Source organism: Brachyhypopomus gauderio, chromosome 16, assembly GCF_052324685.1.
Source record: "Brachyhypopomus gauderio isolate BG-103 chromosome 16, BGAUD_0.2, whole genome shotgun sequence".
In the NCBI taxonomy this organism is placed as follows: Eukaryota; Metazoa; Chordata; class Actinopteri; order Gymnotiformes; family Hypopomidae; genus Brachyhypopomus; species Brachyhypopomus gauderio.
In genome coordinates, this window is record NC_135226.1 from 19,184,288 (window position 1) to 19,192,562 (window position 8,275).

An 8,275-nucleotide genomic window follows, 5' to 3' on the forward strand; every position below is an offset into this window, starting at 1 on the left:
CTTTTGTGAAAGGCTGATGAAAACAGCTACACCGTGGAGTCAAACCCAGGCCATGCAGTGATAAACACATGAACACCACACCAAAGAACCAGATATCCAGTGTGAGAGCCAGATGACCCAATTCACCTTACTGAGTCACAGTCTCTATCACAGAAACCCACACTGGTTCAAAACCTTTAGACAGCTTGATTGATGGGTAAATGGAATAGCAGTCATATCCAGACAACTGTTTATAGACAGGGGTTCAGGGAGGAAGATACTCATGTTTGTGAGCGAGCCGGGGCCTGCCTGACTGGGCTTAGAACGCTGTGTGTTTACTGTATTTCTGGCATATGTTGTACTGGAGTTCAGAGGTTTTATGACAGAACAGAGGCAAATATTTTCCACTACTGAGCAATTCGCCATATAAGGGGATTTTAAAAAGCATAGGAGTCTGTGAGAGATTTTAAGTAGGCCAGCAAAAAATATTTGAGGGTTTTTATAATCACCGGATTTTGTCCCTGTTGAGAATGTCACAGTGGAAGACATTTTAAATTGTGCTGGGACAACACAGAGTTTTCAGGGGCGGCAGAGTAAGTGTAGCTTGGGATCTAAAGATGCATTTCCGAGGCGGTGTTTTCTGAGATGCTTGTGAACCTCTTGTAGCGCTAGAATGGATTTCAGTGTAGACCACAGCACCAATAGCAAAAGAGCCCATTGAAATCGCCTGGAGAGTAAAAACCAGATTAACTGTTTGACCAGCGTGGGGAGCTCCAGTAACTGTCTGAAGGTAGTGCAGTTCTGCAGTGAGGTCTGGGTTCTCCTAGGTTCTCCAGGGTTCTCTGAGGTTCTCTGAGGTTTGTATGTCACTGGCCGGTACCTCTAAGGGCAGATTCAGAGTATTCTATGTCTATCTCTATTCCCAGACCATCTCCTATATAGATCTACTCTACTGTTCTTGGCCGAGAACAAATAACTAAGACATCCAACCCATTCAGTAATAGCCAGGTTTGCTATCATGGGGCTGGTTAGCAAGTTTTAGCACTCTGGTCTTGGAAACCATACATTTAACTTAAAACTGTATCCTTGTGCTTCACTGTTCATCTGCTTGTGCCATTCTACAGAACCGCCAGAGTTCATCTACTCTCCTGAGAAAGCCAGGAAAAGCCTTCCACTGCTACTCGAAGGAAACCTGCCATACCGCCGTGGCCGCAGACAGTCAGGTAGGCATAACATGCAGCTACGCAGGTGTGCGTTGGAGAGTACTGTGAAATGCTGTATGGAGAGATTTGATTTAAGCAGGTATTTGTGATCAATTGCAATACATAAACATATTTTTTGTTTTTCTAATTAATCTGTACATGCCCCTAGCTCCTGCCAAAGACATAGAAGCAGCATTTGATCAGAGTGGTGAGTGACTCTTAGAATGATTCTTGAAAGAGAAGATGAAACGTTATTTGTAATTTTTAATTAGGTTATTGAATTATAATTTGTCACAGCAAATAAATGCATTTTCTTGTAATTGAGTCTCAGATACAACATTTGAACTCAATTCACTGAGATCATTCTGATTTCTAATCCCATATATTTTATATTCCTGTGTCTTCTCCATTTGCGGGTGCCAGTCTCTTTAAAGGTAGGAAAATCGTTCATTATAACAATAACAACAACAAAAAGCATGCTTCTACAAATCCCCCTAACACTTGAAATACATCAAATAACAAATCTACATAATGACGGATCTTGGCCCGGTTTCTGTTTTTGTGTTTTGCGGTGGAACCAGGCTGACCCCCAGGGGGACGGTCCCTGCTCCAGCGGCAGCACCAGCACGCTGGCGTCATCCGTCATTGAGGTGGAGTCGGGCCGGGACGCGCTGGGTCTGGATCTGGAGGAGGACGAGGACCTGGTTCCTCCTCCACCCACGCTCTCCATCACAGAGGAGATCATGCAGTTCATCAACCAAAGCCGTGCACGAGAGGGCATGGCAGAGTTGGCCACGGACACGGTAAACCACTACACTAAAACTACGATCTCACCACTAGGGAAACTATATAATATAAAGCACACCATTTAAATATAAATACCATATAGATTTGTATATGAAATGGATAAAAAAAAAACCATGAAGTCGGATTGGAATTTTACAAAGAAGCCATCATTGTTTAATGAATGCAAAGATATTTCAGAGCTTTTTTCAGACAGGACAACACCAGAAAAAATAACATATTGTAACGATTCAAGGGGTGTGACGCAAATGCAGGTTGTGTTATTTATTAAAGGAAGTAAGAATCGAACTAAACCAAAGAAAACAACTAAGCACACAAGAGTACACGTAATAGAAAACATACAAACGACAATACGGAAAACAGGACTAATAAGTGACAGAACTAATCATGAACCAACCAGGATGACTACACACTACTAACATGAACAGCATACATTCGATTGAACTTAGAGTCAACAGGGGAACTAAACGAACATAAGGGATACAAATCAGGGAAAGGAAACCAAGGAAACGGGGAAAGTAGGCGGGACAAGGGAGGAGGGCGGAGCTGGACATTACACATATTATGTCAAAAATAAATATTACAGAATTAATATTAGAAAATACTCTTTGAAAGTTACTTACATATCATGTATTATGCCCAGTTGCCAGCCAAGGCCTTTTATTAATGTCTTTGATCTGTCCACAGTGTGAGCCCAGGTTAGCATCCCCGGATGTCCAGTCTACTGAACCACCGGAATCAGATGGACATCAGCTGCCCCAAGTAAAAGAGGAAGACGGTCAACAAGAGGTCACTCCCACCAACCTCGAGACTCAACAAAAACCACAGGATGTTAAATCATACGACAAAGATGATAACAGCCATCCTCCGCATAGTTTATCCACCGATTCACCATCTGTGAAAGATTCTAGAAACCAGGATATATCGTCCTCAGTTTTATCACAGACAGGAGCAACAACATCTTCACAGACCAACCAAAGTGAGTCACCTGAACCACAGGTAACCGTGACCATGCCTGAAGGAACGAAGGCAGTCAAGGAGGCCACTGCCGATGATGAAACATCTAATCCAGGAAACAGCATAGAAGACGTTATCAAAGATGAATCATCTGAGCCCCATTCTTTCTGTGATCAACTCTCTCCCACACCCAAACCTGCAGAGAACTCCCAGGAACCTAAAGAATCTAAGGTGGGGGTTGAACAGAAGTTGACTAAGAGTGACAGGCAGATCATCGAGAAGATTCGCAGCTACTATGAGGCAGCGGAGACTGTTGTGGATGACGGGCAGACAACACGAAGGAACAGCTTCTCAAGTATCCCCACGGGCTTGGTAAAGGATTCAGTGTCACGCTTCAACATCTTTGTTCCCCAGGCCAGTCTCTGCGATTCTGAGAGTGGACGCTCTGACTGCAACGACAGCGATGTCACGTCCCCGCCGCCCACTGTGCCTGACCCAAACACAAACGCTTTTACTCCGCTAGACTCCATCGGCCCTGTTTCATGCAGCAACCAAAGACAAAGTCAGAGTCAGTCAAAATGTGATGCTGACATGCAGACCTGTGACTTCAAACCCTGTATGGAGCTCTGGAAGGTGAAGGAGAAGACGGCATCTGATTTAGAAAGGAGCATGAAAGTACCTGTGCATAAAGTGGACAGCTTTGACAACAACAATGAACCACGTGCAACAGATATATCATCTATAAATGATAAGAGGACTCAGGAGCACCAAGAACAAACAGAGCTGGAGCAAGACCATAAAACCCATCAAGACCACAAAGACCATAAAGACCATCAAGAGTCCACAGAAACAAGCAGTGGTAAAGAAGAACAAAAGGTTGCCAAAATACTTCAGTCTGTTGCTGAAACCAGGGAAATGAGTTCTCTTACTAATAGTCTGGATGGCTTACCCAGTCAGATTAAAGTGGGACGCTTGTCTCGCCACGGCAAGCTGGACCCCGGTAGCAGGACACGTTATGATGGGAGGTCGGATGTCTCGGGTTTAGGATTTTTTGATGCTGGGCCAATGAGTCAGTGCTTAGTAGAAAATTCTGACAAAATTCTGAGTAAGGTGCAGATGTTAGCGCGAATGTACACAGCTAAAGCCAGCAGTATGAAGGTCCCGCTGTATCAGAAACAGACACGGGTGACTCAGCGAACACGGGTAGCGCCCAGTACAGTCAACACCTCACCAAAGTCTCCACAGATTCTTCATGAGGCAGAGGTGAAGATACAAGATCAGATCTCAGGTGAGACCTGCATCCTCGTGTACTGATATCATAATGTGAATGACTTAAAACGATATAAAAATGATTAACTTTGGATGTATTAAGTTTTATTTTAAAAAATGCTTTCCTGTTTGACAGATGTTCAGATGGAGTCTGCTGCATGCTTTTCGTCTGAGGCTTTTGGACATGTAGTTGTTAGGGAACAGTTCACAGCTCATCAGCAAGGAAATGATTGTAACCTTGTGGGACAAAAAGAGGTTAGTGCACAGCTTGGATCTAGTGCAGCAGAAATCTCTTCATTTGAGTCCACCATTGTTTGCACCGAGAAATCATCAGCAATAATACAGGAAAATGAAATGGGCACTGCTGTGGTATCCCAGAGCTCCACAGAGAGCTATAAATCGAGCTGTGAAGATCAAGAAGTGCTCACCAAAGACCGAGTCATATCACCTCCGGCCTGTTCTCAACCACAAGGACAAGTTGCATCTGAAAAAGCCAATCACTGTGAGCAGAAGTCTGATCACACTTTGTATTCAATAAGGGAAGACGGTTCAATGGCAGGAGAAAACCCAACATTTGTGAGAGAAGATGTAACTCAAAGACAGTTATCACCTGCAGACAAACAAGTAATGTCTTGCTGTTCTGACTATAATGTTGAACTTTTTACTGATTCAGTAGAAACAGAATGCCTTGGAGAAGAAGCCAACAATGAAGAGAAATATAACCCAGTCTTAAAGCCCTCTGACATTACACTGTCCACTGAGGATACGTTGGGTGAAACACAGCTGCAATCATCTGTATGTTCTGACTTAGCCAATTCTGCAGCTGCTTACACTGAGGGCTGCGTGTCTAAGGAGTCTCTGTCCTCTGTTGATGTTGTAGAGACGTCTCTTCCCACAGTGCCAACAACTTATGTGAGCAACAGCACCTCGGACATAACAGGGGACACGGAAACCCTGGACACGTCCCTGGACACGTCCCTGGACACGTCCATTTCTGAAGCATCAGAGCAGCCATGTTCTTCTCGGCTCCAGTCCCAGTCTTCATCCAGATCAAACTTTACAAAAGCGACATCCCCTAGGGATATGCATAATTTGGGGCCTTTGAAAGCCAAAGAGCCCTTAAACAATGGTTTGTCATTGCTAAGCCCACCTCCAACTCCTCCTCCGTGTGGACCTGCCACAGATAACCTCCCAAAGTTCACCAGCCAAAGACCTGCCAATCTACCAACTACCATGGGTAGAAGGAGCCTCCCTGCTAACTGGAACACATTAAACCTTATGCCTTCCCAAAGGTACTTCACTGAGCACGATTTATCCTTTCACACAGCAGCAGATCTGGCTTGAACATTATTTATTTGAGAATTAAATGTGTGTACAAATTGTATTCACTCTCAGACATAATGTTTTTGTCTTTCATATTTAAGATCATTAATTTTGACCTCACTCCTGTTTTGGTTTCAGAATATCACAGGCTGAAACTTGGTCCAGGGATCAAGACCAGGACTACTCATCTTCCGCATCTGTGGCTTCCTCCAATAGACTATTTATCAAAGATAAATCTTCAGGCATTCGGTCAGGTTGTCCTGTAGACACAAATCCACCGTCTGCTTTTAGCAGCAGTCTTCGAATGCGCTCACCCTCTCCTGTCAGAAGCTCTCAACAGCCCACATCCCCCACAAGTCCGTCCGCCTTCGCCAAGTCTCTCGCTGCGTCTTGTATCAGTCAGACTATCTCTCAGAGCATGGCCAAAAGGAACGCCCGCATCCAGGCCCGGTCTCCACCTACCAGTACCACCCCATCCTCAGCATCAGCTCTGAGACTGAGATCTCCCTCTCCTAAACCGAACAACCTGGACCCCAGTGCTCAGTCCGATACTGGCGTTGCTGGGGCGGGAAGCCAGATGCCAAAGTGTCCCCTTTCACCTTCCCATTCTGGTACTCTGCATTCCAGCAAAGCTCCTCTACAATCTCCTCCTCCTTATCACTGCCAGCAATCGGCGTCCCCCCCTCCCCCCGTAACACTCCCTCCAGTGTCCTCCGTTGCACACGCACGGTCAGATAACGTAGAACAGTCTCTTCATACTAGTTTGAATGGTAACAATAACAACAACAACAGTCTGTGTAGTAACGGTTGGGCCGGTAGCTACAAAAAGCCGCTATTATCAAATGTGGGCGGGACTTCTCATTGCCATGATCCACATCGAGTAAACTCTCACAACAGAATAGCTCGTCCCTTCCTGTCCTCCGAACCTAACTCGCGTGTGCAGTCACCGTCCACCTGTCCCTCCCCGTCTCTGTTCACCCGCATCTGCTCCCCGCCACTCCTCCAGAGCAACGTCGGCCCATTGACAACCAAGCCTCCCAATCCACGGGCCCTCAGGCAAGGTGGGTCTAGCCCCTTTGTACCCCTGTCTTCAGAGCTTTCTAGGACAGCTTCAGTTTGCTCTTTGTCTCCATGTGCAAGTCCCAGAATAACCTCTCCACCTCCTATTGGCATTCCTACAAACATATGGTGCATTGCGAGCCCTCAGCCAAGGAACCCAGTTCTAGTGGTACCACCATCTCCAACTAGAGCAGAGGTGAATTCAACTCCAAGAAGCCCCAGGATCACTTCTCCATGTTCAGGACTCTCTCCAAGTCCAGCATCCCACTCCTCCCAATACCAGCACAAACAGAGAGGTACCAATGTGTCGTTTGTGAGCTTGGCGGGGAAGCAACCTAGCCCATCCAGGAACGAGCATAGCTCTTGGGCTGAGAACGGACGTTGGTCGGTGGAATTAGAGTCAGGCCTGACCAGTCCTCACAGGCATTCTTACAATGGCACCCCTGTGTGTCTAAGTCCAGTTCCTCAGTCTCCTGTCAGGCTGACTGCTGGGAAGATTAGCCCTGGTGGCAAACACCTAACAAACATTTCTTGGCCGGATGTGCATGAACTGCTGACCAAATACAACACGGAGGACATTTCTGAATGTAACAATTCACCCTCTTCTTCTTATCCTGAAACCGGTCTGGAGGACTCAGGACTGGGAAAGGCCGCATGTCGAAGTAGCCTCATCTGTGCCTATGTGGCTCGCACCGCCCCCGGACCTGAAAAAGACACTCTTAGACAGTGCTCAGAGGGAGAAAAAAGAGAAACAAACGTGCCCATTCAGGGAAGTAAGGCAACCTTAAAAACCAGCTATGCCACCACTGTCAACCTGCAGATTGCTGGGAGTGGGAGAATTACATCCTTCAGTAATGCACAGGTTAGTCTCACGCAGACCCTGGCTCCAGTGACAGACACCCAGGGCATGAGACGAATCAGCATTCATGGCTGCAGCCTACCACTGCAGAACTGCAAGAAATTGTAAGTGGAACTTCTCCGAGGCCGTACGACGGTTCCTCGTACTCTGACACTTTACCAGGCACTTTAGGAGTCGGACAGAGATGCAGGTCCACCTCACTGGGCTGTAATGTTTTACAGGTGATAAATTACGGGTGTTGAAAAATTATGCTTGTGATCACTGACCATTTTTGCTCCTTATTTGCAAAGGGTGCTTTGCATACAACAAGTGTGGATTACTCTCTAACCAGGATTTCTGAAAATCATCACCAGTGAAGTGGTTTGTGCTTTTTAGCAGTGTTATTTTATTGTTCTTTTTATATAAATGTACCATATTCTAATTCCCTATGTATAATTGAACCAAAGCCTCTGTCACTAAAAGCTTTTCCATTGATTGCGATAGGCAGATCTTTTATTTATAAAGTAGTGTTTTATTACTTAATTCTTTTCTCTGTTTTGCAGTCTTTCATGTGGTCCAGACGCGTCTGTAAAATTATTGGGTTTCAGACAAATAACTCATAAGAAGAAATGTAAAATATGTTATGGTTTATATTAGGAGATCTGTCAAAATAGAATTCTATATGAAACGGGAAACATTATTGTTTTTTTATGAAAGTTACACAAGGTCTTTTGATTTTTAGAAAAGGTTCAAACATTGTAAATGCACACTCCATTTCTACAGTCCATTAACGAACTTATCCCATCATACCTATGCGGTGCACTTTAAAAGTATCCCGTAACTG